This window comes from Pseudopipra pipra, unplaced genomic scaffold (genome assembly GCF_036250125.1).
Source record: "Pseudopipra pipra isolate bDixPip1 unplaced genomic scaffold, bDixPip1.hap1 HAP1_SCAFFOLD_187, whole genome shotgun sequence".
Classification (NCBI taxonomy): domain Eukaryota; kingdom Metazoa; phylum Chordata; class Aves; order Passeriformes; family Pipridae; genus Pseudopipra; species Pseudopipra pipra.
Genome location: NW_026990666.1, coordinates 7094 through 29502, shown reverse-complemented (window position 1 = coordinate 29502; position 22409 = coordinate 7094). Strand labels below are relative to the sequence as shown.

Here is a 22409-nt window from a genome sequence, read left to right as displayed (position 1 = left end):
CAGGGATGGGCAGGGAAACAGAGATTTCCTGTGACTGGGAGCAAGATTTCCTGTGACAGGGCCTTGCCAAGGCAAGCAAATCGCCTGGGTTTCAGGTGCCCGTGTGCAATTCCATCTCCAGGCTCTCCCCCAGCAGCAGGTTCCTGTCCCCAGTTCCCGATCTCCCTCAGCTGAGCGGGCGGGGCGGGGCCGCAGGGCCAGGCGGGCTGGGATTGGGCGGCGGCGCTCGAGCGCTGATTGGGCAGCGCTGCCGGCCCGCGGTATAAAGGGCCGGCGGGGCGGGTGCGGTCGGTTGTGTGTGAGGGCTGAGGGTGCGGCCTCGCTGCTGCCCGGGCTGCGGAGGGGAGAGCGCCTTGGCCGCTGGGTTATGGACCGGGGGAGCCGGGGGGCGTTTAGGGGCGCCTTGTGCTGGGCAGCGGGGGCCGGGTAAGCCCCTTACCTGCCGGGTGACCCCGGGGGAGCCGTGGCAGGGCTGCGGGGCTGTTGCTCTCTGGGTGTCTCAGGGATTGCCTCGGAATCCCAAAGCCTTTCCCCGTGCAGGGTTATGAGACAAAGACTTCTTTAACTTGTTTTTTTGGTGCTGCATTAATGCTTTTTGCTCGTTGTGTGTCAGTTTCCAGCCTGGCTCGTGGTTTCCCCTGGTGCTGGGGAGTGGAGGCGAGTTGTGCTTCCTGCTGGGAGAGAGAAGGGCCTTGGGAAGCTGCTCCATGAGCCACAGCTGTGCCGAGCCCGGGAGTCTGTCCAGGTGAGAGCAGGGCTTATACTGCCAGTGAGGAGCTGGGTTTGCTGTTGAAACATGCCCATGCCTTTAAATGCAAGGACAGGCAGAAGCTGGGAGGGACCCTGAGCACATTTGAAAAGCCCTTGACTGTGGGAGGAGTGTCCAGGAGAAATTATTCCTTTTTTTTGCAGGGAGGCAGTTTGTGAGGACAGGGGGGTTGCTGTGCTCTCTAGCAAAAATACTCCCCTTGGGATGTCCATGCTGAGGAAATGTTGGCCCCGTGTGGGCTGGAGCAAAGGTGTGTGGGTGCCTGTGTGTGACACCCGTGGGTGTGCAGGAAGGGGGTTCTGGTGCCATTGGAGCTGCCAGGGAGCCAAAAAGGGCACAGTGGTCTGAAAAAGGTGAAAGCTCTGTTGGCCTCTGTTGACACCTGCACCAAAGGAGATGCAAATTTCCCCCCTCTTGGTTGCAGGCTTCACAAAGCTCCCAGGAAAGGAAGTTTTAGATTCCAACTCCCCTTTATGCTAAAGGTTTCCTTGTTCTCTCAGCAGGATGTCGAGTGACACCGTGTCCCTGAGGTTCCCCTTTCTGCTGTTGGGAGAGCACGAGGTGGATGGAGAGGATCCCCAGACATCTGCAGGCAAAAGGGACTCGCACAACTGCGATTTTTCTCCAGGTCTCTTAAGGTGGACTTTCAGGGTACCATGGGTAATGTGCCAGCTCTCCTGCTGGAGTTTTTGTCTTCTGCTATATTTGAACATACAGAGTAAAACTAAAGTCAGGTGTGTTCTGGGGTATGTTACACTTGTGCAAAGCTCCTTCCCTCTGTTTATTTTCTGTTCTGGAAAGCACAGTCTGGGGTTCCTGGGCACTTCCTATTAAATGATTCCATGAAAATAATTTTGTACTGAAAGGAGAAAGGAGCTGTCTGTTTGAGATCAGATGTCACTGATAAAAGCTTTGTTTTTTCACTCAGTAAGCTTTTAAAATATCTCACAGTGTGTAGGAATGCCTGGCTTCTAAAACTCACCAACTGAGTCTTAGAAGTTTCTTTGAAGAGCTGATTTCAGACAGGAAAATTGCCCCCCCCAGGAGGGACTCTGTGCCTGCTCTCCCGTGGCTCCAAGGGATCTCTGGCCCTTCACGCCGGCACCGAGATTTTCTTGGGAAGGGCCTCAGATCCCCGGACCAGTCTGGGACACAGGCAAGATCCCCCTGCCTTTAGAAATGAGGCCTTCTTGTGGCTTCCTCCCCATACCTGTTGGTGGGTTCCAAAGAAGGCCTCCTGAAATGCCTTTTGGGCTGTCCATGGCAAGCTTGAGACCAAATTGGGCCCCCTGGAGGGCCAGTGCTGTTGGTGCCCCCCGGGTTGGGGCACCCCGAGGACTCCAGCGCGCACCGAAAGGATTATTCGGGGAGATCCTCGGGGTGCCCGGCCCTGGGGAGCTCAAAGCAAGGTCCCTGCAATGGATTCAGGCATTCCTGAGAGTATCCCAGGGGTCCCTGTCCCTGCTAGACATGGAGCTCTCTAATGGACTGTAATTGGGTTCTAAAAGTGGTGCTCCAAGTGCCAAAGAAGTGTGGGATTGGGATTAAGAAATGAGCAGTGATGGTGCAATTGGCTGTTTTCTCTTGAATGTAATGGTAAGAGGTGCAGGAGTGCCAGGTGTGTGTTCCAGTCCCCAGCATTTGTTTTGCACATGTCCTGGTCAGACACAGGTCCAACTTCCTCAGTCCTTAACCCAGTAGAGGGAGAATTAAGGACTGGCAGTGTTAAGGTGATTGGTGTGACAGGGGTGAAACTGGGAAAACATTGGGGAATTCCTCAGTTTGTCTGTTTGCCCAACTCACCCAAACCTGTGCTAGGAAGAGATGCACTGGAAAAGTTGAGGCAGAAATGAAATGGAAAACTGGGGATGTTGAAACTATAATTGCTGGAACTAAATGTGTCCAAGCAGCAGCTCTTGTTGTGCAGGGAATAACTCCTGTCAGCAGCAAGGTCGCGACTGAAGTGGCAGCTGCAGTTGTTCCTGTGATGTGGGCCAGTGGAATTGCAGGAAAGTGGGAGGGGGCAGAACCTGTAGGTATTACCCCTGATGTGGGATCTCTCCTGGTAAGGCAAAGCCAGTATCCTTTAAAATCAGAATGGCAGACTGGATTGGTTGCAGTAACAGCTGAATTTGCTCATCCTGGTTTGCTTGTAGGATGTGAATGCAAGAACCTGCCAAGGAACCAATGACCAAGATGATTGATGAGTGCAGGGCCTGAGAGAACCACCTTGAATGACAATCTCGAGTAGTTTCCAGTATTGGATTGAAAAGATGGCCTTTGCTGCATCTCCTTGAGCAAGGAAAGCCAAGAAACCTTTGCTTTGGCAGGAGAAAACCTGGAAAGCGGGAAGGAAGAAAAGAAGCCCCCTGATTCCTTCTGAGCCCCAGACAGCCCATGAACTGCCTTGCTGGGAATGGTAGGACGGGGTGGACTCTGGATTGCTCCCTCTGGATGTGTGGTAAGACTGTTCTGCCAACTTTTCCAACAGCCTGTAAGCATTTGCTGCCTTGGCTAGATGGTGCAAGGGCAACACTTAAGCAGCTAAAGCATTCCCTGAGGAGAGCTCTGGGTCTGCCAGATGTCTCAGAACTGTTGGAAGCATCTTTGGTGGGGAGGGCAAACAAAGGCCAAGGTGTGCAGTGACCCCCCTGAGAAGGGACTTGGAGTTAATGGCATCCCTGCAAGTGAACTTTGTGGGCTGTTCCCCCTGTAGGGCAGGTGACAGTCCCAGCTGCAGTGATGGGAGAAATGGTTAAAAGAGAGCCCCAAAAGCTGGAAATCCTCCTGGAGGCTCTTGGCCAACAGAGTTTCCTGACTTCCCCCTGCAAGAAGGACAGTGATAGCTTTTGAGTGCTGATAGATCCTTTGAGTAGATAGCCTTGAGTGTGTCCTTGTTGCACCAGTAGGCCTTGCCAAAGTCCCAATATTCCAGGAGATATGCATATTGAAGTTTAAAATGATCTCCATAGTCCTTTGTTGTCTTGAGGCTCTCCCCTGCAGGAACTCCAGGAACTCCTGGTGCCGCCTGGGCCGATGGATTGGACGCCCCAGCCCCTCCGTTCCTGCCCAGCCCCTGGGTCCGTGTCCAGTGGTGGCACTGCCAGCCCTGCAGGTGAAGTGGGAAGGGCCTTTGTAGGTCTTGTGGATCCATTTATAGTAGCCAAAGTTGCAGAAAAAGGATGTTGGGTCTCTTCTTGAGTTCGGAAAGCTCCTTTTGATTGGTGAGCAGGGCAAAGTGGATCCTTCAGAGTTCCCATCCGTGTTTGTGTCTCAGCCTGTGTTAGGATTCAGGGCTGTAGCTGTTGTTGTCACTGAGGAGTCAAACTCTGCTTTAAATCATGAGACACTGGCCTAGTGGACAAGTGTCAAGAATAAAGAGGGAATGATACCTGAGTGTTGAGATGTAACAAGAGCTGATCCTTTTTGCAGTGGGATGTAGCCTGGAAACCGCACAGAGCTGAGCCAAGGGATTTAAAGGGACCAACCAAGGGAGGTGAAGAAAGAAGGAAGAAGGGAACTGAGGCAGTAGACAAGCACCTCTAAGTTACACTGTAAGCAGGTGAGTTGTGTTGAGGTTCCTCAGGCAGGCACTGAGGACTTTGAGGGCTCCAGACAGAGCAGACCTGGGAAGGCCCTCGGTGAAGCCCTTTGGAAACCTTCTAAGGGTAGGTGTGTATGGTAATGAGTGTTGGAAAATGTCCTGACTGTGGAACAGAAATGCAGGGAAGGAAAATGAACCCTCCTGTATTGCTTCCATATCAGCTGCAGTGGAGATACCTGTGTGTGCCCTTTGGGAGCTGATTGCCAGGGCACCTGGCGGTCTGGAATGATTCAAGAGCATAGGAATAAAAGATTGCCTGGCTTCTAAAACTCACCAACTGAGTCTTAGAAGTTTCTTTGAAGAGCTGATTTCAGGCAGGAAAATTGGCCCCCCAGGAGGGACTCTGTGCCTGCTCTCCCGTGGCTCCAAGGGATCTCTGGCCCTTCACGCCGGCACCGAGATTTTCTCGGGAAGGGCCTCAGATCCCCGGACCAGTCTGGGACACAGGCAAGATCCCCCTGCCTTTAGAAATGAGGCCTTCTTGTGGCTTCCTCCCCATACCTGTTGGTGGGTTCCAAGAAGGCCTCCTGAAATGCCTTTTAGGCTGTCCATGGCAAGCTTGAGACCAAATTGGGCCCCCTGGAGGGCCAGTGCTGTTGGTGCCCCCCGGGTTGGGGCACCCCGAGGACTCCAGCGCGCACCGAAAGGATTATTCGGGGAGATCCTCGGGGTGCCCGGCCCTGGGGAGCTCAAAGCAAGGTCCCTGCAATGGATTCAGGCATTCCTGAGAGTATCCCAGGGGTAGCTGTCCCTGCTAGACATGGAGCTCTCTAATGGACTGTAATTGGGTTCTAAAAGTGGTGCTCCAAGTGCCAAAGAAGTGTGGGATTGGGATTAAGAAATGAGCAGTGATGGTGCAATTGGCTGTTTTCTCTTGAATGTAATGGTAAGAGGTGCAGGAGTGCCAGGTGTGTGTTCCAGTCCCCACCATTTGGTTTGCACATGTCCTGGTCAGACACAGGTCCAACTTCCTCAGTCCTTAACCCAGTAGAGGGAGAATTAAGGACTGGCAGTGTTAAGGTGATTGGTGTGACAGGGGTGAAACTGGGAAAACATTGGGGAATTCCTCAGTTTGTCTGTTTGCCAAACTCACCCAAACCTGTGCTCGGAAGAGATTGAGTAGAAAAGTTGAGGCAGAAATGAAATGGAAAACTGGGGCTATTGAAACTGTAATTGCTGGAACTAAGTGTGTCCAAGCAGCAGCTCTTGTTGTGCAGGGAATAACTCCTGTCAGTAGCAAGGTCCTGGCTGAAGTAGCAGCTGCAGTTGTTCCTGTGGTGGGGGCCAGTGGACTTCCAGGAGAGTGGAAGAGGGCAGAACCTGTGGGTATTACCCCTGATGTGGGATCTATATGGGTAAGGCCAAGCCAGTATCCTTTAAAATCAGAATGCCAGACTGGATTGGTTGCAGTAACAGCTAAATTGGCTCCTCCTGGTTTGCTTGTAGGATGTGAATGCAAGAATCTGCCAAGAAAACCAATGTCCAAGATGAATGATGAGTGCAGGACCTGAGAGAACCCCCTTCAATGACAACCTTAGGATTAAAAGATGGCTGTTGCTTTTGAAGGAGAAAACCTGGAAAGCAGGAAGGAAGAAAAGAAGCCCCATGACTCCTCCTGAGCCCCAGACAGCCCATGAACTGCCTTCCTGGGAATGGTAGGACAGGATGGACTCTGGATTACTCCCTCTGGATGTGTGGTAAGACTGTTCTGCCAACTTCTCAAACAGCCTGTAAGCATTTGCTGCCTTGGCTAGATGGTGCAAGGGCAGCCTTTAAGCAGCTGAAGCATTCCCTGAGGTGAGCTCTGGGTCTGCCAGATGTCTCAGAACTGTTGGAAGCATCTTTGGTGGGGAGGGCAAACAAAGGCCAAGGTGTGCAGTGGCCCCCCTGAGAAGGGACTTTGAGTTAATGGCATCCCTGCAAGTGAACTGTGTGGGCTGTTCCCCCTGTAGGGCAGGTGACAATCCCAGCTACAGTGATGATAAAAATAGTTAAAAGAGAGCCCAAAAAGCTGGAAATGCTCCTGGAGGCTCTTGGCAAACAGAGTTTGCTGAGTTGCCCCTGAAAGATGGACAGTGATAGCTTTTGAGTGCTAGTAGATGCTTTTAATAGATAGCCTTGCGTGTGTCTTTGTTGCCCCAGTAGGCCTTGTCAAAGTCCCCATATTCCAGGAGATATACGTATTAAAGTTTAAAATGATCTCCATAATCCTTTGTTGTCTTGAGGCTCTCCCCTGCAGGAACTCCAGGAACTCCTGGTGCCGCCTGGGCCGATGGATTGGACGCCCCAGCCCCTCCGTTCCTGCCCAGCCACTGGGTCCGTGTCCAGTGGTGGCACTGCCAGCCCTGCAGGTGAAGTGGGAAGGGCCTTTGCAGGTCTTGTGGGTCACATTGATAGCAGCTGAAGTTGCAGAAAAAGGACCTGGGGTCTCTTTTTCTTGAGTTCAGAAAGCTCCTTTTGATTGGTGAGCAGAACAAAGTGGATCCTTCAGAGTTCCCATCCGTGTTTGTGTCTCAGCCTGTGTTAGGATTCAGGGCTGTAGCTGTTGTTGTCACTGAGGAGTCAAACTCTGCTTTAAATAATGAGACACTGGCCTGATGGCCCAGTGTCAAGAATAAAGGGGGAATGCTCTCTGAGTGTTGAGACGTAACAAGTGGTGATCATTTTTGCAGTGGGATGTAGCCTGGAACGTGCACAGAGCTGAGCCAAGAGATTGAAAGGGACCAAGCAAGGGAGGTGAAGAAAGAAGGAAAGTGAGGCTGCAGCCAAGCAGTAGCAAGTTGCTGTGTAAGCAGGTGAGTTGTGTTGAGGTTCCTAAGGCAGGCACTGAGGACTTTGAGGGCTCCAGACAGAGCAGGCCTGGGAAGGCCCTCAGTGAAGCCCCTTGGAAACCTTCTAAAGGTAGGTGTGTATGGTAATGAGTTTTGGAAAATGTCCTGATTGTGGAACAGGAATGCAGGGAAGGAAAATGAACCCTCCTGAAATGCTGACCCCTCCCATCATCTGCAGTGGAGATAGGTCTGTGTGCCCTTTGGGAGCTGATTGCCAGGGCACCCGTCGGGCTGGGATCATGGCAGGGTGTTGTAAGCAAGGAATACCTGGCTTCTAAAACTCACCAACTGAGTCTTAGAGGTTCCTTTGAAGAGCTGAGTTGAGGCAGCAGAATTGGCCCTGCAGGAGGGACTCTGTGCCTGCTCTCCCGTGGCTCCAAGGGATCTCTGGCCCTTCACGCCGGCACCGAGATTTTCTCGGGAAGGGCCTCAGATCCCCGGACCAGTCTGGGACACAGGCAAGATCCCCCTGCCTTTAGAAATGAGGCCTTCTTGTGGCTTCCTCCCCGTCCCCGTTGGTGGGTTCCAAAGAAGGCCTCTTGAAATGCCTTTTGGGCTGTCCATGGCAAGCTTGAGACCAAATTGGCCCTGGAGGGACAGTGCTGTTGGTGCCCCCCGGGTTGGGGCACCCCGAGGACTCCAGCGCGCACCGAAAGGATTATTCGGGGAGATCCTCGGGGTGCCCGGCCCTGGGGAGCTCAAAGCAAGGTCCCTGCAATGGATTCAGGCATTGCTGAGAGTATCCCAGGGGTCCCTGTCCCTGCTAGACATGGAGCTCTCTAATGGACTGTAATTGGGTTCTAAAAGTGGTGCTCCAAGTGCCAAAGAAGTGTGGGATTGGGATTAATAAATGAGCAGTGATGGTCCAATTGGCTGTTTTCTCTTGAATATAATGGTAAGAGCTGCAGGAGTGCCAGGTGGGTGTTCCAGTCCCCAGCATTTGTTTTGCACATGTCCTGGTCAGACACAGGTCCAACTTCCTCAGTCCTTAACCCAGTAGAGGGAGAATTAAGGACTGGCAGTGTTAAGGTGATTGGTGTGACAGGGGTTAAACTGGGAAAACATTGGGGAATTCCTCAGTTTGTCTGTTTGCCAAACTCACCCAAACCTGTGCTACGAAGAGATGGACTGGAAAAGTTGAGGCAGAAATGAAATTGAAAACTGGGGATGTTGAAACTGTAATTGCTGGCACTAAATGTGTCCAAGCAGCAGCTCTTGTTGTGCAGGGAATAACTCCTGTCAGCAGCAAGGTCCCGACTGAAGTGGCAGCTGCAGTTGTTCCTGTGGTGTGGGCCAGTGGAATTGCAGGAAAGTGGGAGAGGGCAGAACCTGTAGGTATTACCCCTGATGTGGGATCTCTCCTGGTAAGGCAAAGCCAGTATCCTTTAAAATCAGAATGCCAGACTGGATTGGTTGCAGTAACAGCTAAATTTGCTCCTCCTGGTTTGCTTGTAGGATGTGAATGCAAGAATCTGCCAAGAAAACCAATGTCCAAGATGATTGATTAGTGCAGGACCTGAGAGAACCATCTTCAATGACAACCTGAAGCAGTTTCCAGTATCGGATTGCAAAGATGGCCTTTGCTGCATCTCCTTGAGCAAGGAAAGCCAAGAAACCTTTGCTTTGGCAGGAGAAAATCTGGAAAGCGGGAAGGAAGAAAAGAAGCCCCCTGATTCCTCCCTGAGCCCCAGACAGCCCATGAACTGCCTTCCTGGGAATGGTAGGACAGGATGGACTCTGGATTGCTCCCTCTGCATGTGTGGTAAAACTGTTATGCCAACTTCTCAAACAGCCTGTAAGCATTTGCTGCCTTGGCTAGATGGTGCAAGGGCAGCCTTTAAGCAGCTGAAGCATTCCCTGAGGAGAGCTCTGGGTCTGCCAGATGTCTCAGAACTGTTGGAAGCATCTTTGGTGGGGAGGGCAAACAAAGGCCAAGGTGTGCAGTGACCCCCCTGAGAAGGGACTTGGAGTTAATGGCATCCCTGCAAGTGAACTTTGTGGGCTGTTCCCCCTGGAGGGCAGGTGATAGTCCCAGCTACAGTGATGGGAAAAATGGTTAAAAGAGAGCCCCAAAAGCTGGAAATCCTCCAGGAGGCTCTTGGCAAAGAGAGTTTGCTGAGTTTGCCCTGCAAGAAGGATAGTGATAGCTTTTGAGTGCTGGTAGATCCTTTGAATAGATAGCCTTGAGTGTGTCCTTGTTGCCCCAGTAGGCCTTGTCAAAGTCCCCATATTCCAGGAGATATACATATTAAAGTTTAAAATGATCTCCATAATCCTTTGTTGTCTTGAGGCTCTCCCCTGCAGGAACTCCAGGAACTCCTGGTGCCGCCTGGGCCGATGGATTGGACGCCCCAGCCCCTCCGTTCCTGCCCAGCCACTGGGTCCGTGTCCAGTGGTGGCACTGCCAGCCCTGCAGGTGAAGTGGGAAGGGCCTTTCCAGGTCTTGTGGGTCACATTGATAGCAGCTGAAGTTACAGAAAAAGGACCTGGGGTCTGTTATTCTTGAGTTCAGAAAGCTCCTTTTGGTTGGTGAGCAGAACAAAGTGGATCCTTAGGGTCAAGTATAAAGTGGGAATGATATGTGCATGTTGAGATGTAACAAGAGCTGATCCTTTTTGCAGTGGGATGTAGTCTGGAAACTGCACAGAGCTGAGCCAAGGGATTGAAAGGGACCAAGCAAGGGAGGTGAAGAAAGAATTAAAGTGAGGCAGCAGCCAAGCAGCAGCAAGTTGCTGTGTAAGCAGGTGAGTTGTGTTGAGGTTCCTAAGGCAGGCACTGAGGACTTTGAGGGCTCCAGACAGAGCAGACCTGGGAAGGCCCTCGGTGAAGCCCCTTGGAAACCTTCTAAGGGTAGGTGTGTATGGTGATAAGTGTTGGAAAATGTCCTGACTGTGGAACAGGAATGCAGGGAAGGAAAATGAACCCTCCTGTAATGCTGACCCCTCCCATCATCTGCAGTGGAGATAGGTCTGTGTGCCCTTTGGGAGCTGATTACCAGGGCACCCGTGGGCCTGGGATCATGGCAGGGTGTTGTAAGCAAGGAATGCCTGGCTTCTGAAACTCACTAGCTGAGTCTTAGAGGCTTCTTTGAAGAGCTGAGTTGAGGCAGCAGAATTGGCCCTGCAGGAGGGACTCTGTGCCTGCTCTCCCGTGGCTCCAAGGGATCTCTGGCCCTTCACGCCGGCACCGAGATTTTCTTGGGAAGGGCCTCAGATCCCCGGACCAGTCTGGGACACAGGCAAGATCCCCCTGCCTTTAGAAATGAGGCCTTCTTGTGGCTTCCTCCCCGTCCCCGTTGGTGGGTTCCAAAGAAGGCCTCTTGAAATGCCTTTTGGGCTGTCCATGGCAAGCTTGAGACCAAATTGGCCCTGGAGGGCCAGTGCTGTTGGTGCCCCCCGGGTTGGGGCACCCCGAGGACTCCAGCGCGCACCGAAAGGATTATTCGGGGAGATCCTCGGGGTGCCCGGCCCTGGGGAGCTCAAAGCAAGGTCCCTGCAATGGATTCAGGCATTCCTGAGAGTATCCCAGGGGTAGCTGTCCCTGCTAGACATGGAGCTCTCTAATGGACTGGAATTGGGTTCTAAAAGTGGTGCTCCAAGTGCCAAAGCAGTGTGGGATTGGGATTAAGAAATGAGCAGTGATGGTCCAATTGGCTGTTTTCTCTTGAATGTAATGGTAAGAGGTGCAGGAGTGCCAGGTGTGTGTTCCAGTCCCCAGCATTTGGTTTGCACATGTCCTGGTCAGACACAGGTCCAACTTCCTCAGTCCTTAACCCAGTAGAGGGAGAATTAAGGACTGGCAGTGTTAAGGTGATTGGTGTGACAGGGGTTAAACTGGGAAAACATTGGGGAATTCCTCGGTTGGTCTATTTGCCAGACTCACCCAAACCTGTGCTCGGAAGAGATGCACTGGAAAAGTTGAGGCAGAAATGAAATGGAAAACTGGGGATGTTGAAACTGTAATTCCTGGCACTAAATGTGTCCAAGCAGCAGCTCTTGTTGTGCAGGGAATAACTCCTGTCAGCAGCAAGGTCCTGACTGAAGTGGCAGCTGCAGTTGTTCCTGTGGTGTGGGCCAGTGGAATTGCAGGAAAGTGGGAGAGGGCAGAACCTGTAGGTATTACCCCTGATGTGGGATCTCTCCTGGTAAGGCAAAGCCAGTATCCTTTAAAATCAGAATGCCAGACTGGATTGGTTGCAGTAACAGCTAAATTTGCTCCTCCTGGTTTGCTTGTAGGATGTGAATGCAAGAATCTGCCAGGAAAACCAATGTCCAAGATGATTGATTAGTGCAGGACCTGAGAGAACCATCTTCAATGACAACCTGAAGCAGTTTCCAGTATTGGATTGCAAAGATGGCCTTTGCTGCATCTCCTTGAGCAAGGAAAGCCAAGAAACCTTTGCTTTGGAAGGAGAAAATCTGGAAAGCGGGAAGGAAGAAAAGAAGCCCCCTGACTCCTCCCTGAGCCCCAGACAGCCCATGAACTGCCTTCCTGGGAATGGTAGGACAGGGTGGACTCTGGATTGCTCCCTCTGCATGTGTGGTAAGACTGTTATGCCAACTTCTCAAACAGCCTGTAAGCATTTGCTGCCTTGGCTAGATGGTGCAAGGGCAGCCTTTAAGCAGCTGAAGCATTCCCTGAGGAGAGCTCTGGGTCTGCCAGATGTCTCAGAACTGTTGGAAGCATCTTTGGTGGGGAGGGCAAACAAAGGCCAAGGTGTGCAGTGACCCCCCTGAGAAGGGACTTGGAGTTAATGGCATCCCTGCAAGTGAACTTTGTGGGCTGTTCCCCCTGGAGGGCAGGTGATAGTCCCAGCTACAGTGATGGGAGAAATGGTTAAAAGGGAGCCCCAAAAGCTGGAAATCCTCCAGGAGGCTCTTGGCAAAGAGAGTTTGCTGAGTTTGCCCTGCAAGAAGGATAGTGATAGCTTTTGAGTGCTGGTAGATCCTTTGAATAGATAGCCTTGAGTGTGTCCTTGTTGCCCCAGTAGGCCTTGTCAAAGTCCCCATATTCCAGGAGATATACATATTAAAGTTTAAAATGATCTCCATAATCCTTTGTTGTCTTGAGGCTCTCCCCTGCAGGAACTCCAGGAACTCCTGGTGCCGCCTGGGCCGATGGATTGGACGCCCCAGCCCCTCCGTTCCTGCCCAGCCACTGGGTCCGTGTCCAGTGGTGGCACTGCCAGCCCTGCAGGTGAAGTGGGAAGGGCCTTTCCAGGTCTTGTGGGTCACATTGATAGCAGCTGAAGTTGCAGAAAAAGGACCTGGGGTCTGTTATTCTTGAGTTCAGAAAGCTCCTTTTGGTTGGTGAGCAGAACAAAGTGGATCCTTAGGGTCAAGTATAAAGTGGGAATGATATGTGCATGTTGAGATGTAACACGAGCTGATCCTTTTTGCAGTGGGATGTAGCCTGGAAACTGCACAGAGCTGAGCCAAGGGATTGAAAGGGACCAACAAAGGGAGGTGAAGAAAGAATTAAAGTGAGGCAGCAGCCAAGCAGCAGCAAGTTGCTGTGTAAGCAGGTGAGTTGTGTTGAGGTTCCTAAGGCAGGCACTGAGGACTTTGAGGGCTCCAGACAGAGCAGACCTGGGAAGGCCCTCGGTGAAGCCCCTTGGAAACCTTCTAAGGGTAGGTGTGTATGGTGATAAGTGTTGGAAAATGTCCTGACTGTGGAACAGGAATGCAGGGAAGGAAAATGAATCCTCCTGTAATGCTGACCCCTCCCATCAGCTGTAGTAGAGATACCTGTGTGTGCCCTTTAGGAGCTGATTACCAGGGCACCCGTGGGCCTGGGATCATGGCAGGGTGTTGTAAGCAAGGAATGCCTGGCTTCTGAAACTCACCAGCTGAGTCTTAGAGGCTTCTTTGAAGAGCTGAGTTGAGGCAGCAGAATTGGCCCTGCAGGAGGGACTCTGTGCCTGCTCTCCCGTGGCTCCAAGGGATCTCTGGCCCTTCACGCCGGCACCGAGATTTTCTCGGGAAGGGCCTCAGATCCCCGGACCAGTCTGGGACACAGGCAAGATCCCCCTGCCTTTAGAAATGAGGCCTTCTTGTGGCTTCCTCCCCGTCCCCGTTGGTGGGTTCCAAAGAAGGGCTCCTGAAATGCCTTTTGGGCTGTCCATGGCAAGCTTGAGACCAAATTGGCCCCCTGGAGGGACAGTGCTGTTGGTGCCCCCCGGGTTGGGGCACCCCGAGGACTCCAGCGCGCACCGAAAGGATTATTCGGGGAGATCCTCGGGGTGCCCGGCCCTGGGGAGCTCAAAGCAAGGTCCCTGCCATGGATTCAGGCATTCCTGAGAGTAGACTGGACTGTGCAGAGAGGGAGCAGTTTGTCCTGTGGAGTTGGGATGGGTTAGTTCAGGATGCCTTGGGAGGCAGGGCTGGAGAGGCCCCTCTGTTGGCTGTAGTGGTGGAAGGTTGTAGCAGCAGGGACGGAGCCTTCGACCTCCTGCTCCCCCCGTGAGCCCCGACGGGACCGTGCCCTTGGCAATGGAGGGCCCCCCATTGCTGAGCCAGCGGTTCCGGGGGCCAGGAGGGATGGGATCAGGATGCTGAGCTCCGCCCAGGGCCAGGGCTGCCAATGTTCAACCATGGAGAGAACTGAAAGCAGAGTGAGATGGAAGCCAAGCTGCAGCAGAGGGGTGGGCGAGAAAAGACCCTGGTCCTCAGGTGGAGCTTTGAATTCCCTGGAAAAATGGATCCTGTCAGATGGTTCAGGCCCTTGTGGATGCTGGAGCAGAGGCCTCTGTAATTTATGGTCACCCTAAAAAGTTGCAAGGACAGCAAGTTCTGACTGCAGGATGAGGTGGGAAACAAAGTGCAGTGGTCCAGAGAAAAGCTGAGCTTAAAATTGGTCCTGTGCCAGAGCAGCCTTGTGCAGTGCTTGTTGCTGTCCCTGAGTGTCCCATTGCAGTGGATATTCCCAAGGGTGCCTTGTGCTGGGGAACACTGGGGGCAGTTCCCTTTCCCTGGGCAGGGCAGGCAGGGCACGTTTCCCCCCTCGAGGGTGGCTCCACAGTCCCACCCTCTGCCCTGGGAGCGTGGCAGAACACCTGGACCCACTGTCCTTGCCAGAGAGGGCACAAGGGATGGTTGGATGGGTGAGGGAATGGTTCAGGGAGTACAAGCACCATTAGAATGAGTAGGGCAGCACATGGAAAGGAAGGGGGGAGTTAATCCAGACAGAATTCAAGCACCTGCCCAACCTGTGATAGTTTTAGGAACTCAGAGGTGTTGTGGTCCCCAGGAAGTATTGCCCAGGACTAGGCAGGAGACTTCAGGCTTGGTCACCCCCAGAGCAAGGTGGAAGCCCAGCAGTTTATTGGTTGGTTTGGCTTTTGGTGACAACAAGGTCCTCCTTTGGGACCAATCCTTGGCCTGGGCCATAAAGTCCCAGGGCAGAAGTGTGAGTTTGAGTGGGAAATGAGCAGCAGGGAGGGTTGGAAACAGCTCAGGGAGCAATTCAACAGGCTCCAGAGCTGTGGCCAATACGAGCTCCAGAGGGGGAACGGAAGGTTCCTGCCAGTGCTAATGATGCCAATTGGAGCCTCTGGCAGAAGTAGGGTAATGAAAGGGGGGTACTTTTGAATTAGATGATCAATGGAGCATAGAGGCGTGAGAAAGAAATCATATTAGGTTGTGAAACCAGCTGGAGTGTGGTACAATGTAACTTGATGGCACAAGCTAATTGTAAGGTCCATTGTGCTTTTCAGCAAGTCAGCCTGATATCCCCTGTTATCAGAGCTGAGTTCTTCCTTGGTTCTGCTACATCTTGCAAGGTAGGTACATCTACCCTTGAAACACCATGGGAGAGGTCATCCCTAGGGGTGAGAAAGATGATGGTGAGAGGAAGATGATGTGGTCAGGGGTTGCTGGCCACTTGCCCTACAAGTAGGGCAGGCCCAGACTGTTGCCACCAGGCAATGATCAGGCGGGGTTTGGCTGCCAGTCAGGCCTCCCCTTACACTGCGTCCTGGCCCTACGTGGTGTAATGTGGAGCTGATCAAATGGGCTGTCAGGACTGCTGAGCTGAGCGATCCTCATCCTGCCACCGAGCCTGTGTTGCTCCGCGGGGACGCCCGCTAAGGGATGGGCACCGACCAGCTGCTGCAGATCCTGACAGCCCTGCCTGGCTGTGGGGGTGGGCACAGGTTAGTGATAGGAAGCAACTGAGAAAGAAGACTTTAAACATCCTATAGTGTTCCTTTAATACCCTTTATTTAGTATTCATATTTTCCCTTTACTTTCCCCTTGTACTGACCAAATATCGTGTTAATAGTTATCCATAAGATTGTGTTAAGATCCTTTTTGGTATCCCTTTAACTCCCTTTTCACTAGTTAATATTATACTGTATTGAATGCTGTTCTTAGTATTTGTTTTAATGCCACATGATAAGGCAGTTCATTTGTATCCTTTTTTAACTTTTGATTCTCTTTGCTAAGTTTATTATTATTATTCTTCTCACTGCAATAAAGATATCTTGTGTGTTTGAATGCTTGTGGCACTTGTCTTTATTTTGGGCCTGTATCCTAATGAACTGTTCCAGGTAGGAATGAAGTGCCCTTAGGATTTGGGAATAGGAAGTTACTGGCAGCCAGCCCAAGATACACCCTGTTGGAGAAGCAGCTCTGAGTATGTTCTTGGGCTTTAGTGGAAACTTAATAAATGATAAGAGGGCCTGAAATCCCCCTAAGGCCTTGGGTAAAAAGCTCCTCCAGGATGCCCAGGCCAGGCCCTGCTCAGGAAGGCAGCCCCATGGAATGGAGATGGTGTATCCAAGCCAGAGCCAGAGCAGGGGTCGGGGCAGGAGCGAGGCCTCGGGAGGGAGTTGCCCCTGGCCCTGTGGTTGAAGCAACAAGTGTAGATCCCCTGGACAGTGAGCACAAATCACTGGGGAAATGGGGAAAAGCCCCAGAGCAAGTGCTGGGAGCAGAGAGGGAGCATGCATGGCTCACTGCTGGGTCAGCCACATGTGTCAGTGGGAAGCACTTTTGGAAAGCAGGAGCTTATAACCCGTGCCAGAGGGAGTTTAAAGTCACAAAGGGGGGAGGCAAAAGTAGTCCATGAGCTGAGTGAGACACTGTACCTGTGGGAATGAAACAGGAAGAACTAGGGCAGTGTCAGGTTTGTAGGGATTTGGGGTCAGTTGGCAGTGGTTTGGCTACTTGGCTCCCAAGTGACACCATCACGGAATTAGTGATTAAATGCAGACAAGGAAAATGGGAATATATTCCTGTGAATAAATGTTAGTGGAGGGAATGATATTGCCATGTTGTAGCTTGATATCTTACAGAAACTGTGGATCCTGGCCATCCTCACAGCCCTTGTGGTCCCTCTGGGCGATGCTGTTCCCTGGAAAGTTCCCTGGAAAAGGTGCCTGGGTCGGGTGACTTGGTTTGATTTGGATGGAGGTGGAAAAGCAGCTCCAAACCAGGACCCCAGGACAAGGTGACCTGGGAAGCAAATGGCCCTTGGCCAGGGGTCAGTCTCCCTTTGTGCCCGGGGGGACTCTCTGGCAGGGCCGGGGTCTGTCGGGCTCATTGTGCGGGCGGCTGTTGGTGCCCTCAGTGGGATTGGATGGATGTGATTCCAGGGGCTGGGAGCACTGTTGCCATGCAGTGCTGTGGTTTCCCTTACGGTGCTGGCTCCAGGGGTCTCCCTGGCATCGTTGTCCCCCTGTGTGAGCGGTGCCAGTCACAGCCCCAGTGTCACAGCAGCAGGGCCGTCCCCTGGGCTCTGCCTGCTGGGCTGTTCTGGGAAGTGCTGCCAAAAGAGCAAAGGGATCGGCTGGGGCAGGGGATGGCACAGTTTGGCATCATCCTCCCGAGGCGAATATTGGTCCAACTGTTGGGTACCTGCTGCCTGTGTCCTGCAGCCCAACATCATCAGGATAACAGAATTCCTTTCCCCACTCTGATTCCAGCTGTTCCTGTTATTCCATGAGTGGTGAGGAGTTGTTTCCTAGAGTGCCCTGCCTGTCAGCAAAACACCAGGCCCAAAGGATCCTGGCAAGTGCAGCCCTGGAAGAGTCAGGAAGACTCAAAAATGCACCAGTTCTCAGGAAGTACAACTTTGTAAAACATTTATGAAGCTGAAATTCCACAGCACTGAGCTGTTGGGTCCCAAATAATATTGGAGGGAGAGGCAGAAAATGCCACTGCTGCTGGGGCTGAACTGTGTGCAGTGACTGGGCAGGACTTGGCCCTGATGCCTGAGTGCATCTTTGGGATGGATCCCAACTGTCAGCCCCTGGCTCCATAACTTGAGTAGATGATGCTCCTTCAAGCCCAGCTGCTGTGTTGGTGGTCCTGGGGGCACCTCTTGCCCTGGCCTGCTGTGAATGTCTTTGTGTTGCAGCTCAATAAAGTCCCTTTCAGTGGTGATTGTGTCATTTTTATGTCAGTTCCTCTCCCCTCTTGCCCTGCCCCAGTGGCTGCATCACTGGCTTGTGCCTAAATGAACTCTTCCCCTGCAGCAGTTCCCTGCTGCTCTCAGAGAGGGTGGAGCTGAGGCCCCTGAGCAAAGGGAGAAAGGATCCATCCAAGGCAGGCCCGTGCTCACCCCCTGCCTTCCTCCAGCCTCCCTCCTTACAGTTCCCGTCCCTGCTGGACACAGCCTGTTCCCGAACAACCCCTGTTCCTGTTCTCTCTCCGTGTCTCCCCTCACAACTCCCCTCCTCTGATCTCCAGGTGCCCAGGCCCCTGTTTTTGAGGGGCATTCCTGGGCTGCTGTCCCCCCATTCCTTATAAATGAAGTGCCAGGAGCCCCAAGTGCAGAGAGGTCTGCAGGGAATCAGTGCCAAGAGCTGCCTGTGCCTGCCTGTGTTCCTGCAGTTCTCCTTCCTGTTCTCCCTGGGCTGGAGAGACCTGCCTGCCCTGGGTTTATTGGGGCAGAGGGATGGGATTACATTTGTCCAGAAGGTTTGTTCACAGACATGTTTTCTGACAGGCAGTGCCATTTTCCTTTTGCCTTTCCCAGGTTTTTCCAAGTGCTGTCCAGCACAGGGATCCATGTGCTGGGACAGTGATTGGCAGCAGGAAGGGGAGCCTTGGCCTCACCTGCCCAGCTCAGGTGGGTGGCACAGAATGGGGGTGGGCTGGCAAGGCATGAACACATTTCTGAGTTCTGGAGTGCCTTGAATCCTTTCCCTGTCAGGTTTCTCTCCCTCATTTCCTGGGGTCCAGCGTCCCAGGTGTCTCTTCCTTTGCCCAAAGTCCAATGGCAGAGGATTGACTGACTCCCAAGGGAGGTTTGGAATGAAAAGGGTTCTGTTCAAATGGGGCAAGGAATGCAGTAAGAAAGATGAGCCTCCTTTTAGTGCCTGAAATAGAGAGGAATAAAAATGCTGGAAAAGGTCCCATTTTATTTGTTGTCCCCCCTGGATTTTTCATGGCTAAAACTCTCTAGTGAGCAATTGAAGAGAAGGGTGAAGGGCAGGAGCCTTTGACTTGCCCCGTGCCCTTAATTGCCTTGTTCTTTTCTCTTCCAGGCCAGGCCAAAGCCCTGATCCAGCCCAGCTCTGCCAAGTGCCCTGGGCTGGGAGCAGCCAAAGGCAAGAGGCTGCAGCCCCGCCGGCCGGGCTGGGGGCTCCTGGTGCTGCCCGTGGGGTGGGGTAAGTCAGAGGGACACGTTTCTCTCCTCCTGGTGTTGGCATTTGCTCCCTGGGCCCTGAATGTGTAAGGAAGGACGCAGTAGCAGGGAAGGGCAGTATTTCCAAACTGTCTGAATGTTGCCCCCAGGTTTGGGATGGGAGTGGTTGGGTTTGGCCTGGGCTGGTCAGGATCAGCCATAAAGGACCCACCAGAGCCCTGAACCCTCACTGGACATGTCCAGCCCCTCAAGTCATTAATTTTCAACAAAGGACAAAGTATTGGTACTTGCTTCTGATCTGTGGAGAATTTCCTTCGGAATGATCAATGCAAAGTATCTCTTTGGGTCTTTTGTTTGTTTGTTTGTTTGTAATTTCCTCTCTGGCTTCAATGAGTTTGATGTGCTCCTGTTAAGGAAGCAGCCTGTTTTGATCTTGAAATTTGGGGTGGTTTGGTTTGTTTAGGTTTTTTTCCCCCCACTGACTCGGGCCTTCCGTGTATAGTCCGTGTTGTCCCGCAGGACTGCTTTGGTTCTGGGTCAGAGAGAGAGAAGAGAAGTGGCTTTTCCTCATCTGGAATGTTTCCAAGCAGAAGTGGGACATTGTCCTGCCCCTCCCCAAAGCACTGCAGGCACCTGGGAGTAGCTCAGGGCTGGCCCAGTTCTCTGAGACAGAACCATGGGGGAGAGGTTTAAGTATTAATCCCATCTCTGGTGTCCCCTGGTTGCAGAGATTGGGTCCTACAGTCCCAGAGTGTTAAGGAAAACAAGGAACTTCTGTTCTTCCTGGCAAACCTTCTGCTATTGCTTGTGCAGTGTTTGGGTTCTGTTGTCTGAGTTCCTGTCCAGGATCTTTCTAAGAGAACCTGTTAGAAATGTAGAGGTAGGATTAGAATTTGGGTCTGTTGCCTCCCCAACTGCCTCCAAGTCCTGATGGACTGGAGTGATGAGTGCTCTGAGCCCAGGGTATTTCTTGATATTGTGTGGCTTTCCCTCAGCTGTGGGTGAGGAATTGTGCAGGCAAGGCCTGTGTGCCCGTGGGTGTCTCCCGTGTGTGTCCGTGTGGCAGGGCTGGGACAAGGACTCGTGCAGGGACCCAGCTGGCACTGGAGCTGCTGCCATTCTGAGCCACTGCCAAGGGCTGGGGAGAGACCCTCTGGGAGGCTGTTGCCAGGATTCCATTGGGAGCTGGATCTCCCTCCAGCTGCAGCAGCCAGGGGAGGGTTCTTCCTTGTGCAGCCCAGTGGCTTCTGCTCAGGCTGGCCCAGAGTGGGGTTGGGGCAGGTTCTCCAGGGAACAGGAGCCAGCCCTGAGTGGGTCTCCAGGTATGCCCAGGACGCTGCCAATGCCCAGGGATCTGCTCTGGGTCCAGGCTGTCCGTGCTGGAGGGCCCTGGTGGCTGCAGTCCCTGAGCCCGCAGAGACAGAGAGAGCCCCGGCCTGAGTGACCTTTGGCCCCTTGTCCTGAATTTGGGGTGAGCCTGGGAGCGTGTGGAAGGTGAGAACGAGGGCTGTGCTTCCAATGCATCATCCCTGAGAAGATCCTGTTGTTCCAGAGCGCTGGGGACAGTTTGGGCTTGGCAGCTTCAGAGCTGGATTGGAGCAGTCCCTGAAAAGAATCAGGAGAGTGGAGGTTTGTCCCAGTGGTGCTTTCACACCCCACTGGACAGGCTGGGCTTTGTGTTTGAGGTTGTCCTGTATTTGCTCTGCAGATAATGGACCCTTCCCAATTCAGCCCAGCAGATCCCAAGGGCTCTGACAGGAATATTTGTTCTTTCCTTCCCTTTGGGATAACTTCATCTCCAAACTGCCATGAGCAATTCCTTAATTTCTGCTGGAGAAAACCAAGTGTCAGAGGCAGTTTGCCAAGGAGGCCAGAAGTGTCTTTGGAGCAGAGAGTGCTGCCAGCTGCGTGTGCCTGTCCCCAGCCTGGCACTGCCCACAGGGACACACTGGGCACAGACCATGAGAGGGAACAAAACCACTGCCTGCCAGAGGGTTTGTCCTGGGCCAGTCAGGCCTGGGGCAGGAATTGGACTGGGCAACTCCATCAGCTGCTCTTCCCTCCCCCACAAAGCCCCATCCCCTGGGCATTAATGACATGCCCTGTGCCCAGCGCTCCCTGTTCACCCAACTGAAACCAGAGCAAGGCTTGCTTTGCTTGGAACAACTTAAAATAACTTTAAACCAAAATAAATCACTTTTTTCTTCTTTTTTTTTCTTTCAGATGCTGGAATTGCCTCTCTGGCTGTGTGCTGAGCTCTGGCTGCAGGGGACTGTCAGGCCTTGGTGGCTGTGAGTTCCTGTTCTTCTCCCTGGGAAACTGGAAAGAGTTATTCATTGGATTGCAAAAATGTAATTTTGAGGGGACCCAGCAACTGTTTGTGTAGGAAAAGGTGAGGTGCTGCAAAGGGGAGGGAGGTGGCATTTTGGAGGGGTCCCACTGAGGGGGGAGTGGAGAGCCTGGGGCTGGAGTGTGAGTTCTTAAACAGGGAAGAAGGGAAGGATGCTTGGGAGGGAAACACTCAGGGAATGTGTAGGGATGGAATGGAAAGTTGGGGTGTCAGGAAGAGAAAATGGGTGATGTAGAGGAAGGGAAATGTTGGGGGTAAGACTTGGTCTCCTCTGTAGAGGACAGAAGGACCATTTAGAGATAAAGTGAGGCAGTCAGTGGTGGGCAGGTCGGGAAAATTTGTGTTTGTAAAATTTCAGGTCACGTGTAGCAGAGAGGATGTACCTCCTGATGGACACTGAGGCAGTCAGGGGTGGGCAGGATGGGGGGAAACCTTTGGGGTTAAAATTTGAGGGAACATCCAGGGCAGAGAGTGAATATTTTGAAGGATAAATGAGGTACTCAGTGGTGGACAGCTGGGGAGTGTTTTAGGGTAAACTTGGGTTAGTTCACAGGGTAGAGAATGAACATGTATTTGTACAGAGGAGCTGACCTACCCCTACGTGTGGGTAGGTAAGGAGAATTTTGGGAGTAAAATCTGGGCAATCTGTAGCAGAGAGAATGAATATCTTGGGGTGAAGTGAGGCAGTCGGTGTTGGGCAGGTAGGGAAAAATTCTGTTTGTAAAATTTGAGGTCACGTGGAGCAGAGAATGTACATCCTGAGGTAAACTGGGGTAATCAGTTGTGGACTCGTAGGGAAAATTGGGAGGGAAATATCTGAGGCAATCTGCATGGTAGAGGATGAATATTGAGAGATGAACATGAGGTACTCAGTGGTGGACTTGTAGGGAAAATTGTGGGGGTCAAATCTGTGGCAATGTGCAGCAGAGAGAAGGAACATTTTGGAATAAAGTGAGGCAGTCAGTAGGGGAGAGGCAGAGAAATTTCTGAGGGTGAAACTTGAGCAAATCTGGAGGGCAGAGAATGAATATTTGGAGGTCCAAAAGAGGTAATCAGGAGTGTGCAGTAGGGAAGACTCTGGGGAGAGAATGACTCTTTTGTGTTCAAGAAGAGGTAATCAGGAGTGGGCTGGAAGGGGAAAGTTTGGGGGTTAAAAAGGAGGTTCATTCTCTGCAGGGCAGGGAATGAACACACTGAGGTAACCTGAGGTGATGAGTGGTGAGAGACACAGACAATTGTGGGTGTTAAAGTTCAGGTGATCTG

The 22409-nt window shown here is 52.4% G+C and overlaps 4 long non-coding RNA genes across 5 annotated transcripts; all 4 read left to right on the top strand.

The window, feature by feature from the left end:
• Positions 1-257: 257 nt before the first annotated feature.
• Positions 258-1295, top strand: LOC135408122 (uncharacterized). 2 transcript variants are annotated; one of them, XR_010427260.1, is made up of 3 exons: positions 258-364; positions 621-745; positions 1270-1295. It is a non-coding gene; the product is annotated as an uncharacterized LOC135408122 (long non-coding RNA). The 2 variants fall into 2 exon arrangements; XR_010427261.1 differs by having other exon boundaries at positions 1273-1283.
• A 1603-nt stretch (positions 1296-2898) lies between these two features.
• Positions 2899-4470, top strand: LOC135408123 (uncharacterized). The gene is made up of 3 exons (XR_010427262.1): positions 2899-3230; positions 3773-3884; positions 4202-4470. It is a non-coding gene; the product is annotated as an uncharacterized LOC135408123 (long non-coding RNA).
• Positions 4471-7821: 3351 nt separating this feature from the next.
• Positions 7822-9901, top strand: LOC135408121 (uncharacterized). The gene is made up of 3 exons (XR_010427259.1): positions 7822-8966; positions 9509-9620; positions 9826-9901. It is a non-coding gene; the product is annotated as an uncharacterized LOC135408121 (long non-coding RNA).
• Positions 9902-11523: 1622 nt separating this feature from the next.
• LOC135408124 (uncharacterized) lies at positions 11524-20227 on the top strand. The gene is made up of 4 exons (XR_010427263.1): positions 11524-11746; positions 12606-12728; positions 18696-18818; positions 20119-20227. It is a non-coding gene; the product is annotated as an uncharacterized LOC135408124 (long non-coding RNA).
• Positions 20228-22409: the final 2182 nt, after the last annotated feature.